Below are 18,858 nucleotides of genomic sequence, written 5' to 3'. Positions count from 1 at the left end.
GATAGACAGTTGTATCACTGTGTTTAGTGTGTAATGTGGATCCTAACGTGTATCTGTAAAACTTCACACAAAATACGTGGGCTTGCGGCTCTGAGGCCAGAAGGAAAGGGGATCGAAGAACTGGGCACAGCGAAGCATGCTTTTAATCTCTGCACTCTGGAGATGGAGCTAGGAAGATCACAAGTTCAATGCCCACCTGAGGTACACAGTAAGTTTTGAGGACCTATCTCAAAAGTAGGGAGGAGGGTTCTTTCAGATTTCAGTCAGGTCTGTCTCTGCTTCCCTTCCCCACATTGTTTTCAAGGAAAATGGTCCGTGGGTACACTGAACAGGTATTGGAGTCTTAGGGAACACCATGTGCTGATGCTCAGGATTCTAGTTCTAACCTCTGTATGTCACACACCCTTAGTGATGAGGCGGTTTATTCTCCAACAAATGTACTTCATTCTTACAGTAACGGCAACCTTTAAAAAGAACCAAAGACAGGTGTGAGGGCACACACCCGTAATTCCAGTACTTGGGAGGTGGAGGCAGGAAGATCAAGAGTCCAACATCATCCTCAGCTACTGCTGTAGTTTAAACCCAGCTTGTGCTGTATGAGACCATGCTTCAAAACAAAACTAAAGCATAATTTGGACCAGAGTCCTGTTCCATACAGTCTTGAACATTGTTATGAATGTTGTTGCTACGCACTCATCCTGAAAGAAAGACTTGGGCTTTCACTAACGCTTAACCCTAAAACCATGCTCTCAAATCTGGATGCATATGGAGTTTCTGCAGGTAATGAGGGCTCCTTAAAAACCCAGACAGGTTCCAGGACAGCTAGGGTGACATAAAGAGAGATACTACATTTAAAAATTCTGTCATCAGGTAATACTCTCTGAAGTTCTAATTTAATTGATAGGGAAGAATTGCTCTCCTAAAGGATTATCAAAAGTGTTACCTATGAGTTTTCCTTACTTTTTGCTAATTCGGGAGGGGGAGGGCGTTTCTCCAAAAATTATAAAAATTCTGTATTTTATTTAACCCAAACAGTACTCGGGCCACAGTGCCTCACAGTCGTGTGCAGGGCCTGTTAGACACACAGTGTGGGGCATTAGCCCCTAAACTCATTTAAAATTGATAATATATACTTATGGTGTACAAAATATCCTGATGTAAATTGTGGAAAAGCTAAATGAAGTTACAAACTACGCCTGTTACCTCACACACTTTTGTTTTGTGGTGAGAACTTTTAAATTTTCTCAGCCATTGTCAAGTATGTGACACATTGTTATTAACTATAATCTTGTTTTAAACAGTAAAACTTCAGATTTAGCATCTATCTGGATTATCTAGAGCTGAAATTTTATTCACAGTGTCAGGAATTAAGCAGTGTTTTATCAATGAAATTTACACACTAGAAGCTGTCTAGAAATTTTTTTTTTTTTTAAAAAAAGAGGAAGCAAAAAAGAAGAAGAAAGAAAAAAAAGCAGTTTCTAGACTAGACTCGGCGATACAAGCCTGTGAGTCCAGCGCTTCGGAAGCTGAGGCCGGCTTGGGCAACATAATGAAATTCTTAAATCTCAAAAACTGAAACCAAGGGTAATGCTAGAATCCGGTAGAGCAATTGCTAAAGTCCACAAAGCCAGAGCGATTTGTCTGCGTGTTTCTTCAGCTGACTGAATCTAAAGTTGATTGAAACCAGAGCTCCAGTTGCTTTGCTTTCCAGTGAGATTCCAGGGCGACTGCGCCTGTCAACAACAACAACAACAACAACAACACCTCTAGCAATGTTGTCAGCAGACTACACTTGATTTGCATTTGGAAAATCCTTTGTTGTGGAGGATTGCTTAATGTGTGTTGGGCGGGTTTAGGAGAAAATCAGTTTCTGTTTTTTGCTTTTGCCTTTGGCCAGAGGCTGTGCTTGCGGGGATGTCGCCTTCCCAAGGGCCCTGGATGAGTCGAGTGGCAGGCGGGTGAGCACTGGGGAGCTTTCGCTGCGAACCCGGAGCAGACCCGGCTGCAGTTCCGCCTCCCAGGAGGCGGAGGGTTCTGAGCTTTATTAGTCACCGCCAGAGGAAGTTCACTTGGATGCAGAGGCTGTCCTTTGTACGAGAGAAGTTCCTAAATCCTGAATGAAAGCAAGACAAACGAAATCAGAATGCAGAGTGTAATTTTAAGGTAGAAGTAAGGACCAGAACACCAGCAGGCCCGTGGGTCAGGATGGCCGAGCGGTCTAAGGCGCTGCGTTCAGGTCGCAGTCTCCCCTGGAGGCGTGGGTTCGAATCCCACTCCTGACAACTGCTTTTTTTTTTTGTAAAATAAAAATAAAACATTTTTACAGTTTACTCAATTTTTCTCTTTTTTTTCTTTTCTTTCTTCAGTAAATATTTTGTTTTCCTTTCTTACTCTATCTGTGTAGTGGAAGCACTGTGTACTTACAAGATAGCTTCAAAAGTAGAGATTTTAATATTTTCTTTGTCTCTATTTTTCTGTTCACATAAAAAATTAGATGAATGTTAACTCTTTATTCATGGTTCATTATCACTGGTGTCTGCACAGATACAAATACACAGAGAGGTTTATCCTGAAGACATAGCTCAATTATCGATGTTGAGAAGCATCATGACCTTCTATTTGTAAACTAGAAAACAAGGAAGGTAAGTGGCATGGTTTGGTCCAGTTATGAAGAACTGAAAATCCAGAAAGCGGATGTTAATAAAGTCGGTCAGATCATGAAACTACTTACCCCCAACTTACCACACCATCCTCATCCTCAGGCCAAGACTGGATCAAGCCCATCACATTAGTGATGACAATCTACTTAGGTCAGTTATGTAAGGCCTAGATATCATGACAGCTCTACTTGGCACTTTAAATTAACCATCACACTGCTGATGGTCAGCTACCAGCTTGTCTCTAGAGATACAAGACAACAGGACAGGTTCAGCCCCAGCTCGAGGAGTGAACAGACTGGTACAAAGACATGACCTGGGTATGGTGCTATACACCTGTAAACTTAACAGAGGTGAAGGCAGGAAGATCAGAGGTTCAAGGTCATCCCCAGCTAGGCCAAGCCAGACCTTGTACATCACTCAGGAAGCAAGCCAGTTGTTACTAGATACTATAGCCAGATAAAGCCAGACAGAAATATTGAAAAGAACCTCTAAGAACACAATTTAATTTGGGACATTTGGAAGTAAAGACAGTTCTAGTTAGCTTTCTGTTGCTCTGATAAAATGCTAACAACAACCAGCTTGGTAAGGAAAGGGTTCATTTCAGTTTACAGATTACAATTCATCATGAAAGGAAATCAGGACCTAAACCTGAAGGCAGAAACTGAAACAGAGGCCATGGATGATGGGTGAAGGATGCTTATTACCTTGCTCCCCAAAACATCGACCCAGGGTGGCACTGTATATAATGTGATGGGCATTCCCATATCAACCACTAATCAGTCATGCCCAAAATCCAGTCTGATGGAGACGATTCTTTAGTTGAGGTTCCTAGTTTGTATCAAACTTGCAAAAACTAATCATCGAAAAGTCTAAAATACAGAACAAGACACACAAACACAGGTCAGGGTGGCTTTTGGTAAGTCTGAGGAAAGATGAAGTGTTGGTAGTTTTATTATGACAAAGAAATACATAGACATTGTTAGAAAAGTTCATTGGCACTTCTACTGTACAAACTAAAGTCTCCTCAAAAAAAGTCAAGTATTTGTGTTGATTATGATTAGTCCTCTATGGTTTGGGCAGTTGGCATGTTAAAGATCAAGTACCAAAATGATCCTGGGCTACCTTTAGTCCCCTTAATCATTTATTAACGAGTTTTTGTATTGACTACTGAATGCATTAACTTATGTCTTAGTCAAGGTTTCTATTCCTGCACAAACATCAGGACCAAGAAGCAAGTTGGGGAGGAAAGGGTTTATTCAGCTTACACTTCCATGTTGCTGTTCATCACCAAAGGAAGTCAGGACTGGAGCTCAAGCAGGTCAGGAAGCAGGAGCTGATACAGAGGCCATGGAGGGATGTTCCTTACTGGCTTGCTTCCCCTGGCTTGCACAGCCTGCTCTCTTATAGAACTCAAGACTTCCAGCCCAGAGATGATACCACCCACAAGGGGCCCTACCCCCTTGATCACTAACTGAGAAAATGCCCCACAGCTGGATCTCATGGATGCATTTCCTCACCTGAAGCTCCTTTCTCTGTGATAACTCAGCCTTGTGTCAAGTTGACACACAAAACCAGCCAGTACAACTTAGAAAAGCATTGTCTTTCATCAACCCCAAAGCTAAGATTGTCATCAGATAGTATTTGAAATCTATGGCAGAGATCCCTTGCCCCCTTTGATATAATCTATTTTCACAATATCTATACCAAGGTATCCGTGGTAGGCACATTGGTTAATGACTTTTGTTGTTGCTTTTTTGTGACTATAAAACATTCATATCCACTTTCAAAATGGAATGTGTTATACAAAGAAACCTGAATTCATGTTCCAAAGGCCATGAATTATAATTATATAGTTATAATTATAATTTTAATCTGCTCACAATAGACTATCTTGTACTCTTTTTGGAGCAAGAACTTTGCTTATATCAAATGCTTGGGGGAACTCACCTTGCTGTGGTCGACTAAAGTAATTAGGTAAAGATCAGAATTGTCAGGCAGTCCTATTGATAGATGCTTAGAAACAAACAAACAAAAACCAATGGTACTGTTAAAGAGAAGGCAGGCTATTTGGATAAAGTGGTCAACCTTGGATGAACCTTTTGTGATCTTAACACCCCATGCCGCTGATCCTTTTATTAGACCCACCATATAAAAACAGTACCTGAGTGCTTAGTTTCTGCATTTGGCATGGAGCCGATGAGGCAGGATTGGTAAGAGAAGCGGGCAGCAGTATGCCATCACTGGAGGGTATGTAGAAAGGGAGTTTGTGACCAGAGAGGAAAAATCTAGTGAATCAGAGAGTCTGCCTTCTCACAGTCTTTGCTGCTTACAACCCTGGGATCAGAAAGTCCAACTACCTCCTAAGGTGTCCTCTGCATTCCTAAGGTGGTGCTCTGTTTTTATAAAAGCCACAAAACCAGGCTTGGCATTCATTCTGTGGATCTCAGGGAGTGAATAGGGGGTTGGCAGCCGAGTTTCTGTTTCCCTGGTCTTGGTGAGAACACTCAGCTAAGAGTAAAAGTGACATTTTTCTCCAGACTTCTTAATTTCCTCATAGTTCAGAATCTGGGGGAAGATTCCTCACTGCTAAGTTGTCTTCAAGTCTCTGTGTTCAGAGCGTCACTCACTCTGTGACAGGTGACTATATGGATGTTTTCCTGGATAGGTTCTCAGATGTTTCTTTCCCAAAATCTCTGAGCACCATAGAGCTTTGAAATAAATTACAGCTTGTTTTATATAGTTTTCAGAGGTGCTGCAGAGCTCTCCACAACAGACTTATTAGTCATTTCAAAAACTGGTTTAATAAATAAGTAAAAGAAACAAACTAGTAGGGGCCCACTGTGGGAGTACACCCATTCAGAAACTCCTAAGAAAGAAAATAAAATAACAAGAGGTGCTATAGTTCTTGCAGAGTATTTTGTTTACTGTCTGTTTTCCCTGATAACTTTTCTGTTTGTTAGGGGGAAAGGTACTATGTGGAACAAAATTATAGGAATACTAAGAAATGTACATATTTGTTCTTAATGAAATAACCCTAGTTTTCATTATTCACTTACTTATTTACTTTTGTAAATTAAAGTCCATTTCCTAGTCTGAGTAAGTACTTTGGAGAGAAAGGCGGGCAGAGCGTGACAATTTTGAAGTTATTCTTGAACAGACCGTGTCACCGAGCAGCGGAAAAACCACAAAAAGGCCCCGCTGGGATTCGAACCCAGGATCTCCTGTTTACTAGACAGGCGCTTTAACCAGCTAAGCCACGGAGCCAGCACGCTTTCAGGGCTTCAAATCGGCAAAGAAAAGGAATGAACATTACATTTGTTGGGTGTATTTTCAGCCTCTTTATTGAAGATGACCCAGGAAGTTCCCCAAATCTAAAAAATGCTCTCGGCTTCGCTCCAAAGACCTTAGAAACCGCTCAGCTACAGGAAAACTGAGTCCTGGTCGGGATGCGCAGGAAAATTACTAGTGCAGGTTGGACGCACAAGAAAGAAGCTCCCTCGAAGGACAAGACCTCTCCAGCTTATCACACTGATACAAGTACCAGCCAGGCATTAAGGAAAAACGAGTAAGCAGGGAGCGCAAAGACACTGTGTGTTAGTTACACTTATGTTGATCAGAACATTCCCAACCCCCCAAACAGGTCCATGCAGCAAGCAATCTCTTTTATTTTATGACTTTTAAGTTATATTGAAATTTAAGATTCTGATCATCTCCAGGGCTATACAGAGAAACCCTGTCTCAAAAAAAAAAAAAAAAGAAAAAGAAAAAGAAAAAAAGAAAAAAGAAAAAAAAAGAAAAAAAGAAGAAAAAGAAAAAGAAAAAAAGAAAAAAGAAAAAAAAAAGATTTTGATCATCCTTTAACCGTTCCTACCTTTTTCCCCCTGTAAATTTAGGTTTCATCTACCTCCTTCTTGGGTCTAAAATTAATGAAAAGAATTTCAGATTCAAGCCTTAAAAAATTCAAGACTCGATAATTAACAGCCCATGGTCCAGTAAAGAGCATTGGCAAAATTTCTGTACTGTACCTGGTGCTGTGTATTTGTTCCTGCTTCCAACTTACTCAGTCCTCTGTTAAAATAAAATCATCCTTGAAGTACAATTCAAACAAGTTTACAAATTGTTGTCATAGTTGTGAAAGTAACTTCACAAATTAAACAACTGGTTGGGTTTCCTAAGACCTATCGTCCCAGCAATAATGCTAAATTCAACATTTCAATATTTCTAAACTGTCGACAGTTGGTCCACAGTTGAAGGATTTGTCAAACTGACACAGACAGCCATTGGATGACAAGAGAAGGGCACAGTGAGAGCTGTGGATACTAGAGTTCTCACTTTCAATAGAAAATTTATGATCTCTGAACTCAGTATTTATGATCTACAGACTCTATGACTTAAGCACCTATTTCTTTTAAGTGTGTGTGTGTGTGTAGTGTGTGTGTGTAGTGTGGGTGCATGTATGCACGTGCTTGTCTGAAAGCTGGAGCTTGAAGAGTCTGGAAGGGGGGAGTTAAATCCCCTGGAGCTGGAGCTTACAGGCAGTAGCTAACTGACTGCCTAACTTGGGAACTGAACTCAGGTCTTTTGAAAGAACAGAACTCAACGGTTGAATCATCTTTCCAACCCCTGCATTTTAATCTTACAGTTAGCCATCATATTGCTAATGGTGTGTTCAAAGGCTCAGTCACACACTATAGCTTTGACTAAATTGTGATAGATGCTAGACAACCAACCAAACATTGTATTTGGTTGGTATTTCTCCTTTGACTGAAGTTGGTGACATTTGCATGCAATATCTATAAGATAACAAAACCCTGATCAATCCTTTACAGATGTGTGTGAGCCGGGCTCATACCTCTATTTTTAGCACTTAGGAAGTGAAGGCCGGAGGGTGAGAAGTCAAGGTCAGCTTCAGCTGTAGAGACCATGAGGTCAGCCTTGCAACAGGAGACCCTGTCACAAAAAATCAAAACCAACCAGCAAGCAACAGAAATATGAGAGTGAGTGTTATTCCCATGCAGCTTCCACTATGACTAGGAAGGGAGGTTCATAGAAACCTCATGATGACTCTGCTCCACACATCTGAGACTGAAGACAGGCTAGAGCTCTGTGTCACACACTGTTCACATTAAAGAAAAGAGGAGAGGGAGAGAGGAGTTTTCCTTATGCCTTGGAGCAAAACCAAAGAACAATACAATGAGACTCAGAAGGAGAGAGTTCATTGCAGTGATGGCTTAATATGTCAGCTTGGCCAGACTGTAATGCCCAATTATATAATTAAACATTGATGTAGCAGGACATAGTGGATCCACTTAGAGTCCAAGCTATTCAGTAGAATAGCTGCATAAGTTGTAATCCTGTCAAACATGTAAGGCAGTTAATAATGTAGTCTTCTACTGATTCTATTTTCTTCTGCATTTGGTTTCTCTGCCTAATACAGTCACTAACTAGAAGAAGCTGGATCTCTCTCTCTCTCTGCTCTCTCTCTGCTCTCTCTCTCTCTCTCTCTCTCTCTCTCTCTCTCTCTCTCTCTCAAACACACACACACAAACACACATCTCAAATAAAGTGAAATAATACCTTGCAGTGGACATGGCTTAGTAAATTGAGGCAACCAAATAAGACTTTCAAACATTGAGAAATGAAGGAAGTTTTTTATAGATTAAAGACAAGAGAACAGGACGTGTGAACAGAGCAGCCAGCCATGGGTAAGACTGTACATGTTGAGATCAGAAAACTAGTTTTGGGGCATATAGTTTCAACAACCCTTAATGTGCACGTGTGTCTGTTTTCTACATCTAAGCTTTAATGGGAGCCTACTTAACACTTCCCCTCAAAAATAGGGCTCCTTGTCATCAGGTTTTGTACACAGACTCGGAAGGCTATTTGGTGATTTTCCACTCCATCGCAGAATGATGCTATTATCTATAAAGAAAGAAGAAAATTAAAATATCTCAAAAAGAAATCAATTACATTGACGTAGGTCACCAACACAAACTCATAAGAGAGGCTGTTACAAGTCCAACATTAATCAGCTGGGGAGAAAAAAGGTCAAGATTAACCTAACTTAGGAAGCAAGCTCTGGACAGACGGAATGAACTTTTAGAGATGCCCCCAGGTTCTGGCTCTATTTCTGTGCGTGAAAGGACTTGGAGGCACCAGATTTTGCTTCATTACTAGAAATCCAAGCACATAAAAGTGTATGCTTTTTTTTCTTGGTTGGTTGGAGACAGAGTCTCAGGTAGAGAGATGCTTTGTGTTGGTGACCTACTTCAATGTAATTGATTTCTTTTTGAGATATTTTAATTTTCTTCTTTCTTTATAGATAATAGCATCATTCTGCGATGGAGTGGAAAATCACCAAATAGCCTTCCGAGTCTGTGTACAAAACCTGATGACAAGGAGCCCTATTTTTGAGGGGAAGTGTTAAGTAGGCTCCCATTAAAGCTTAGATGTAGAAAACAGACACACGTGCACATTAAGGGTTGTTGAAACTATATGCCCCAAAACTAGTTTTCTGATCTCAACATGTACAGTCTTAACATCAAGCAATTAAGTTCTATTCAACAGCCCTTGGTTTATTTACAGTGCCTGAGAATAGAGATGCCTTTTCAAAAATATAGAAAGACTGAAACACACATATGAAAACCATTTTTGCTTAGAAAGTAACCAAATATGTACCAGAATTGACATATTCTCATAAAGGCATCATGTTGAGATGTGCAGTGAGACTGCCTGTTGAGATCTTGTTTGGGGTTGGAGGTTAAACAACCTACAAGGAGACAAGAAAAAATATCAGAGGATGCCATAACCATGTTCTACTTTCCTTTTCTTTTTGTATTATTTTTCTTCTAAATCCATCAAAGTTTTATTTAGAGCTTTAATGTTTGTATCAGAACTACCACATTATGTTCTAGAGCATCCAGCAAGAATGGTTGAATGAATGAAAGCATGAACAGAAAGGTGACACAGGGACGTCTCTTACCACCGTTTTTGATTGGGGGGGGCAGAAACAAACCTAAAAGGAGTAAAAATAAAAGAGAATCTAAAATATATCATCCTAAACTGAACTAAATCTGGAAGGGAACACAATTTTAAGCCTCGAAATAAAGTAGTTGCCCCACCCAGGAGGCTACGTGTACAGGGCCAGTGGCGCAATGGATAACGCGTCTGACTACGGATCAGAAGATTCCAGGTTCGACTCCTGGCTGGCTCGAAGTGTACCTTTTCTTTCTTGCTTTCATGGAAATTTAATGAAGAAAATCCATTCATGTCTGAATTTGCCCGTAACAAAACAGAACAAGGAACAAAAAGATCACACCGAGACCATCACTCTTATTGTCGTTGTGTTTTGAGACTCTTATTCTGTAACCAGTTCTGTTGGAATTCATATATGGCGACATCAACGTATATGCGGAGCCGTGATGACTCGCCTGTCCATATTTGCTGTAGGATGATTTTGAAGTAACCCCTTAAGCCATTAAAATCTATTTAGAGCGATTGATTTTAATAACAGGGGTAATTTGGAGAAACTACTGAATTTTGTCTTACTCCTTCCTATTCAGACGTTTGTACAATGATAATGTAGTTTCAAGTCTCAATTATGAGTTTCTGGGTTTGCTTTTAGTCCTGTTTCTTAGATTTAAATGCAATAGATACCTTTGCAGGTCGCCATGAGAGCAACAGAAACTAATTAACAATACGAAAAGCTTAACCCAACAAGTTTCCGTAGTGTAGTGGTTATCACGTTCGCCTCACACGCGAAAGGTCCCCGGTTCGAAACCGGGCGGAAACAGTTGTGTTCATTTTATGCGTGAAATATATATAATTCTATGTTATTTTCTTCAGTTATACCGTTTCGTTCCAGAGTGCAGTCTGAAGCGTCATTTCCCACAACTGATCCTATGCCTTTCAGGGGTTGAGAATCTTCATCCTCATCACAAGAGCGGCCGGAAACGCACGATGGCGGCTTCTTCCGGTCCCTGCTCGGCTAGCTGGTCCTCAGCCTGGAGCGGCTCCAGGTGAGAACCTGAAGGCCTCGGCGTCGTGACCTCCGCTCATCCGCGGCGGGGAACCGAAAAAGAAGTCCTGGCTTTCCCACACATGTTCTCGTGAAGGCGGGATCTGGGAAAGGCCATCGCCTGCCCTTCTACCGGGAGGACGGGGAAGAGCGAGCCGAGTGGGCGTTTGGCTGGGATGCCCTGGGCTCGGCCGCGGGGAGTCTGGAGGACCCGACCTCTCCTCACGTCGTCCTTCTCCCCTAGCCAAAAAGAAAAGCAGCTTGGAGGGGTGGCTCACACCGGGAACATTTGGGAGGCTGAGGCAGGAGGATTGCTGTGAGTGCAAGGCCACCCTAGACTACAGAGTGAAACTGTCTAAAACAAACCAAAAATGAGGGTAGATTCCCCAAGTTTAGGAATAGACAACTAGGACCCCGAGGAGGTGCAGAGTTCCCAGGGATGGAGAAAGATCAGAACAACCTCCCATCAGGGAAGCAAAACTGGTAACTCGGTGCCTTGTACTACTCATTTGCTAGAGACTTGGAGGGCGGGGGGGGGGGGGGGGGGGGCGAGAGTGTTGGAGAAGATGGGATTAAGTCCGTGGGCACCTGAGCCAGACAGACTTGCTGCGAAAACAAAAAACAAAACAAGAAAACCGCACAAGACCTCAAAATTGGCCTAATCACAAATATCTTTGCTAATTTTGATAATTGCTTTAACCTGAAATACGATAAAAAATGGATCTAGGTCTGCTATAATCAGAAATAGGATACAACAATCAATAAAGAATACAAATTGATAGCCTGAATCTAAACTTTTTAAACAACCCCAGGAAATATTATGTTACCTTATGAATTATTAGCTACTTTTCTTATTGCAGTGACTGTATACCTGTGAAGAAGCAACTTAAGGGAAAGAGAATTTATTTGACTTAGTCTGGGGCATAGGCCATTAGGCCTCCAAGGCCTGGGGGGAGGTGTAGCTCCCAGTTTTGACAGTATCTTATTCATATCTTATTCATATCTAAGAGGATTAGGAAGGAGGGTTATTTCATAATATTTTATTTAATATGCATGTTATTAATTTTAATTTTATTTCTAAATGTTAAACACACGAATTCCTTGGTGTCTTAATGTGTTTTGTGTCTTGTTAAAGAACTCTTCTCAGGAGTGTGTGAGAGAGACAGAAGCATCCACTGGCGAGCTAACAGCCAAGTACGGTTCCCACCACAAGGAAGAGGAAAGCAAATGGAGATGCCAAGAACGGTAAAGCAAAGAAGGCTAAACCCCAGAGGGGATGCGTGGCTGTCTGTCAGTCACCAACAAGGAAGGTCACCAGGCCAGAAAAAGAAAAAATAGGTCCCCGAAAAGAAGGGAGAAAAGCTATCTTCTCTTAGAAGAGGGAGGAAAGGCAAAGCAAATGCTGGAGCCGTCCTGTAGAACTCAGGGCGCTGCCACAGTTCAGTCCCAGGGAGAGGACGACACTGGAGATGCCGAGGAAAACGGTGTGTGCTGCTAGTGACCCTGCTGTTAAAATCACTCACTTTATGTATGTGAGTACACTGTCGTTGTCTTTAAGCACACCAGAACAGGGCATTGGGTCCCATCACAGATGATTGTGAGCCATGTGTTTGCTGGGAATTGAATTCAAGTGTCTGGTAGATCAGTCAGTGCTCTTTACGGCTTAGCCATGTCTCCAGCTCCCTAAAATAACTATTTTTTAAAATCAAATTTTTTCTTTAATTGTAGAATTTTATTTCTTTTTGAAGTTACATTATTTGTACATAAGGACACTTGATTTGGGAGTGGGGGTACCACTGAGTGTATCTCAGAAGATGAATTGAAATGATGGAAATGGGGTTTTTCTGTCTGGATTTTATATGATCGCTGGCTCCCAAGAAAGGTTCTCAGATATTCATTCCCACTTTAGGAACTTTGACAGAGAATCATTACAGAACAGGAACAAAACTTCACAGGCATGACTGCCTCAAGTAACAATAATTGGGTTTTCTATGATATCATCAAGCTGCCATTCCAAAGACAAAAGCTTCCTGCTTTCCTTTTGCCAATAAGTCTGTGTAGAATCATCGTGTTAGTTCATTTCCTTGTCTGAGTTGCTCTTGAAAAGCTCTTGTATGATTTCTGAGACACATTCACTTCTGTGACTTCCTTTTCACAGCAGCAACGAAACCCTTTGCTGACTTCTACAGTGAAGTTTTGGAGAAAGGAGCTTGGGAACGGTGTTACAAAGTGTTGCCCACCACCCCCACGTCCTACTGTGAATATCTGTATTTGAAAAATAAAGCTAGATATACGTGGGCTTGCTGAAGGAGGAGGGAATATTTTATACCCAGAATTTAAGCATAATCTTTACTGCCCTGTAAGTTTAGAGTTTTGCTTTTTACACTTACCTTTAGTCTGCCCTGAACTGAGTTTTATGAAAAGAGAGAGAGAGAAATTCAATTAAAACTGCTGCTAAGAGTATATAGTCATAGTACCATTTTACTCACGAGTCCATCTTTTTTTCCCCAGCCTGCATCCTAGCTCTTTCCTAGTCTTAGTTCTGTGTAAGTGTAGGTAGTAGGCCTCTGATTGTTCCCATCTTCTTAGTGGTCCATTTGCCTAATCCTGTGGCACTGTTATCTAATGACCACAGCAATAGAAATGGTTGTAACAATAAAAAACAAGATGCCTCTGCCTTTTGTCATAGTGCTAGCCAATCTCAGTATTAACTTTTTCTTCCTCATAAATGTCTTGGCAATTCTAGTCATAAGACATGGTAGAGTTTTTATTGGATTTGTATTGAGTTTATAGATCAATTTGGTAGGTTATATAATTCTTTATAATGCTGAATCTTCCAGTCTGTAAACATGGAATAGTTCTTTATTTGAGTAAATATTTGAATGTCTTTCTATAAAATTTTATATTTTTTTGTGAATACCTGTGAATAATATTTCCAGGGACTTTTTATTATTTAATGTTGTTCTATTTGGTATATTTCTAGTTACTGTGTCCTAGTGGATGGGGGGCTGCTGGTTGCTTCTGTCTTGAAGCAGAAAGGGTGTCTGGTGGTCATTAAGAGGCAATGAGGAAGCCCTTGGAGGATGAGGTGTTCTGAAAGGAGGGATGTAATTTACTGGGGTCACAACAGCTGTGTCAGCAGAAGAAAGGTGTGGCAGCCAAGCACAGAGACAAATGCATAAAGTGTTTCTCCTTCTCCAGGGCCAATGCCTCAGGATCAGGCAAAGCACTGGATACTCAGTATGACTCACTTCAAACACTCAAAGTAGAAATAAAACAGGCTGCTATTTATGAATTTACAGATAGGACGAGCTCCTGAGATAATCAAAATCCTGAACAGACTAGTTTAAAATTCCCACTTCGAGAATATTACTTTTTAAAAAGTTTTATTTTTAATTAATACATTATTGTACATATTTGTTCAGTACAGGGGAAGATTTTAATGTGTGTGTACAATGCCTAGTAATATGATTGGTATTGATTACTTCAGATGTCTGTCGTTTATGTTAACACTTAAAATCTTTTCTACCAGCTTCTTTGAAATATTCAGCTGGGCGGTGGTGGCGCATGCCTTTAATCCCAGCACTTGGGAGGCAGAGGCAGATGGATTTTTGAGTTCGAGGCCAGCCTGTTCTACAGAGTGACAGCCAGGGCTATAGAGTGAGTTCCAGGACAGCCAGGACTATACAGAGAAATCCTGTCTCTGAAAAACCAAAAAAAAGAAAGAAATATTCAGTTAGTTGCCAACCACAGTTCTCTGTGCTGTAGGACAGTGAACGTATTCCTTCCCAGCTCCCACTTCAGGAATATGATCTTTGTATATTCATACATGCATATATGGAGTTACACACTGTGACTAACAATACTGTCTAATGTCTCCATCCTTCAGAGTTTCTGCTGGTATAGAAACTCTCAAGATCGCCTTTCCTGTCTCTGTCTCTGTCTGTCTGTCCCTCTCTCTCTCTGTGTGTCTGTCTCTCTCTCTCTCTCTGTCTGTCTCTGTCTCTCTGTCTCTGTCTCTCTCTCTGTCTCTGTCTCTGTCCTGGTGACTAGGATGAAATGAACCGCATGATTAGATCTAACTGCAGTGCTGGAATGTTCTCTGTACACTTCAGGCTACCCTGCCTTCCTTTAGGAAATTGTAAGCACAGGACAGATGGTGAGAGAAATAGTCAAGTGTCTCTGTAATGCTGTGTGCTCAGTCAATCATCAAGACACCCATGGTAGCAATAGAAGCTGTGCTGGGCAGGTCCACGGGGAAACAGAGATCAACTGTAGTTTAGCCCAATCCTGTAGACACTTAGGCATGGCCCTTAAGATAGCACAGAGCACATAGTTCAATCAGGGAGGTGAGTCTGGAACTTTCGAAGAGACAGGCTTGGGGAAGCTTTCCAGAGGAAGGCATGCTCTTCGGGAGTAATTCTTGATAAACACTGGGAGCTTTGATTCCATGCCAGAACTATACAGGGCTTTTCCCTCTCCAGAAACAGGAGTCAAGGGTTCGGTTCCTGGTGCAGAGGAGGAGCCATTCCATTGGAGGAGAGGCTTTTACACAAGCAAAAGTGAAGACATCCTTGATTGTACTCTGGTTTCTAGAACAATCCCATATCAGAAGGAAACTTGCAGGCTTCTCTTTATATTACCTTTGCAACAATTAAGCTGGAGTTAGAAAAAACTTAAGAGTCAGTGGGTGGCAGGCATGGGGTTGTAGCTCTGTGAAAGAGCTTGTCATAAGACATGCACAGGGTGGAACATGCCTGTGATCCCAGACCGGGAGGCGAAAGCAGAAGGATCTCAAGTCCACAGCAAGTTTGAGTTCAGTGGTACAATGATCAAATCAATTCCTTTGCTAACTAGAAATTACTATTTTTTTTTTGTCAACCCCTTCCTGTGGGTCCCCCTCCTTTTTTTTTTTTTTTTTTTTTTTTTTTTTTTTTTTTTTAAGAAGCAAAGGTCTATGGGAAATCCATAGGCCTAGGCAAAGCCAGTTCCAAAAAACAAAAAAACAAACAAACAAAAAAAAACCCTCACATGGAATTTCAGATTAGGAAATATGATATTTGGATTTCACAGAATCTTTGTGTTGGTTCTTGAATGGTTGAATTCAGAGGGAGGGAGGCACCAGAAGAGATTTCCTAACAGTAAATAGATTGCTTTATTCTGGCCAATGAGTCAGACCTGTCTAGGATGAGGTGGAACAGCTGCCCATTTTAGATGAAGATGAAATGATAAAATATAGTTTAAGGGGCACTAGCTGCTCTTACAGAGGATTTGCATTCAATTTCCCAGCACCCACACGGTGACTCACAATTGTCTTTAGCTCCAGTTTCAGGGAATTCATGCCATCTTCTGATGGCCTAGGGTAGAAGCCACAGGCCTCGAACAACAGCACTCAGGAAGGGACTTTAGCAAGATCCTGATCCAGACCAGTGTCCATTATATTGTGAGTTAGAGGCCAGCCTCGGTTACGTGGGACCTTGTTTCAAAGAATGCAACTGTACTGGCTGGTTTTGTGTGCCAACTTGACACAGGCCAATGTAATCACAGAGAAGAGAGCTTCAGTTGGGGAAGTGCCTCCATGAGATCCAGCTGTGGGGCATTTTCTCAATTAGTGATCAAGGGGGTAGGGCCCCTTTTGGGTGGTGCCATCCCTGGGCTGGAAGTCTTTTTGTTCTATAAGAGAGCAGGCTGAGCAAGCCAGGGGAAGCAAGTCAGTAAGGAACATCCTTCCATGGCTTCTGCATCAGCTCCTGCTTCCTGACCTGCTTGAGTTCCAGTCCTGGCTCCCTCTGGTGATCAACAGCAGTGTGGAAGTAAGCTGAGTAAACCATTTCCTCCCCAACTTGCGTCTTAGTCATGGTGTTTGTGCAGGAATAGAAACTCTGACTAAGGCAGCAACCCAGGGTCACTGAGATGACTCCGTGGGCAAACGGGAGCAGCCAAGACTGGCGACCTGTTTCACCCTCAAGTTCAATATGGCAGAAGGGAAGAGCAAGAAACAGTTAGTAGTGATAGCCAGAGTATCAGCGCTTGTACTGTGGTTCCTGGGCTCCAGTTCATAAGAGGAAAACAATAACAGGGCTCTGAGACCCTGCAATGCAGTGGAGATGTGTTTGGGGAGTGAACTACAGAATTAGTAATCCCCTTAATCCCCTTCCTTACAGGGTAAGAAGTAAGTGTGACGGCTCATTGCACTGGAGACACCATTTTCTAAAGCTATTCTTGAAAATAATCTGAAATAAAGGGAAGTCAATTTGTCAGTAGCAAAACATAAATGAAGGCATGAAACCCACAGAGAACTGTCTCCCAACAATGAATTGTTCGCAGTAGTTGAGTTTTCTGTGTTTGAAAACAACCAAGCAAATAAACACACAGGTTTAGAAGTCAAGAGAATGGTGAAAACTGGTAATATGTCTATTTGTTTAGTCCATTGCCACTAGTACATAAACTGTCTGCCTCAGGGAGCTGAGGATGACCATTAGGCTCTGCTGCAGATGTGCCCCTCAGGGGTGTGTGTGTGTGTGTGTAGTGTAGTGTATATATTTATTGTATTCTAGTAATACTCACAGTCTATTCCTAGACTTCCCAGATCAATATCAACATTTCACATTTGGGCCCAAGCAAAACCACTTTCAAAAGTAAGTGGATCTCCGGGGAGTGGTGGCGCACACCTTTAATCCTGGCACTTGGGAGGCAGAAGCAGGCAGATTTCTGAGTTCAACACCATCCTGGTCTACAGAGTTAGTTCCAGGACAGCCAGGGATACACAGAGAAACCTTGTCTCCAAAACAAACAAACAAACAAACAACAACAACAACAACAACAACAACAAAGATTTTAAAAAGTAAGTGGATCTATTGTGGGAGCTTGTAAGGGAAAAACAATTGCTTTCAGCTACAAAATGTGAACGTGAAACGAGGGGCAGAAGCAACTATTTATTTAATATTGCTTGGCTTTAGCTACATCTGAAAAAAAATGCAGAAGAAAGAAGCTTTAAACAAGAAGGCCCAAGGCTTGCCTCTTTTTCCTTGTTGGATTTTTAGGTGTTTCTTTGGGACAGGTAGTAAACTGACTATACAGTGGCTAGAAAGGTCTCTCCTATTTGAAAAGCCGGTGACTACTGTCGCTCTTACCATTTCAGGATTTTGTTTTGTAAAGAAAGAAAGCAGAACCAAAAACATTCTAAAAATCCCAGTTTTAGTAAGAAAAAAAAAAAGCGATTTCAAAAACTGGGAAGAGTCTCAAAGGCTGTGCAATAGCAGCTGGGGATGTAGCTCAGTGGTAGAGCGCATGCTTCGCATGTATGAGGCCCCGGGTTCGATCCCCGGCATCTCCAGTTCTCTTTTGCGCCAGAAAAATTAAATTTTACACTTTAAAATATCAAATCACTATGTATTATGTCCTGCACTACGTTTGTCTTATACACTATTTTTGTTTTAACTGCGGCTAATAGAACCACATATTCGTAGGAAGGGGTCTATGATTTCTTTAAGGTATTTTAATATCACTTTAAATAAATTGATCCAAGAGCGTAGAAAAACACGCCCCATAAGTGATGAGGGATTGGAGGCATTCTGGGAAAAGGTTCATTTTTAAGAATGAATGCTTATTTGTGGTGTACCGCCGATGTTTTAGGGCAGAAGGAATATTGTCTGGAAAACGCAGAAACACGGACGAAATGTCTTTAATTCCGTGTGTCTTAGAGGAAAAACATCAGTATACAGTTGAGAAAAGAGGAAAAAGTCTAGTTCGTTAAGGGCAAATTCAGTTGCCTGGATATATAACCCAATATATAATCAAATTCCTACAAGAACAAGAAAAGGAATGATGAATAAAGTTGTTATGGGAATTTTGTGTCCCGCCTTTCGTGTCTGGCCGGTTAGCTCAGTTGGTTAGAGCGTGGTGCTAATAACGCCAAGGTCGCGGGTTCGATCCCCGTACGGGCCACATGTCCTTTTGTTGGCCGGTCCTCCTGCCAATTTGTGAAAATTGAGTAAAATTTCAGATTGTCTGAGGTCTACTGATGGGTGAAAATTCCTGAAACTTCCGTCCGATCATTTGCAACTTGTCCGTCTCCCTTTAAGATACTCATTTTCCCTAAGAATGCACAATACATCATATCGGAGAGGTAGGGTAGTCAGATATCTTGTGTGTTGGGTCTAAATACAATAGAAGGAATTC

The 18,858-nt window shown here is 41.5% G+C and overlaps 1 long non-coding RNA gene and 6 other non-coding genes across 7 annotated transcripts in view; 6 read left to right on the top strand and 1 right to left on the bottom strand.

Annotated features, from left to right (window-relative positions):
• Window positions 1-2,199: 2,199 nt before the first annotated feature.
• Trnal-cag lies at window positions 2,200-2,282 on the top strand. The gene has a single exon. It is a non-coding gene; the product is annotated as a tRNA-Leu (tRNA).
• A 3,568-nt stretch (window positions 2,283-5,850) lies between these two features.
• Window positions 5,851-5,924, bottom strand: Trnat-agu. The gene has a single exon. It is a non-coding gene; the product is annotated as a tRNA-Thr (tRNA).
• A 3,876-nt stretch (window positions 5,925-9,800) lies between these two features.
• Trnar-acg lies at window positions 9,801-9,873 on the top strand. Its single transcript has one exon. It is a non-coding gene; the product is annotated as a tRNA-Arg (tRNA).
• A 506-nt stretch (window positions 9,874-10,379) lies between these two features.
• On the top strand, window positions 10,380-10,452 carry Trnav-cac. The gene has a single exon. It is a non-coding gene; the product is annotated as a tRNA-Val (tRNA).
• A 22-nt stretch (window positions 10,453-10,474) lies between these two features.
• Window positions 10,475-18,858, top strand: part of LOC116082060 — a 12,782-nt gene continuing 4,398 nt past the window's right edge. Inside the window, exons 1-2 of the long non-coding RNA XR_004115153.1 lie at window positions 10,475-10,678; window positions 11,813-11,922. This is a non-coding gene — a long non-coding RNA (uncharacterized LOC116082060). The remainder of the gene's footprint in view (window positions 10,679-11,812; window positions 11,923-18,858) is intronic.
• Window positions 17,942-18,013, top strand: Trnaa-cgc. Its single transcript has one exon. It is a non-coding gene; the product is annotated as a tRNA-Ala (tRNA).
• Window positions 18,551-18,624, top strand: Trnai-aau. Its single transcript has one exon. It is a non-coding gene; the product is annotated as a tRNA-Ile (tRNA).

This window comes from Mastomys coucha, unplaced genomic scaffold, assembly GCF_008632895.1.
Source record: "Mastomys coucha isolate ucsf_1 unplaced genomic scaffold, UCSF_Mcou_1 pScaffold7, whole genome shotgun sequence".
NCBI classification, from domain to species: Eukaryota; Metazoa; Chordata; class Mammalia; order Rodentia; family Muridae; genus Mastomys; species Mastomys coucha.
Note: the sequence above shows the minus strand (reverse complement) of the source record. Positions and strands in the feature narration are given on the sequence as shown.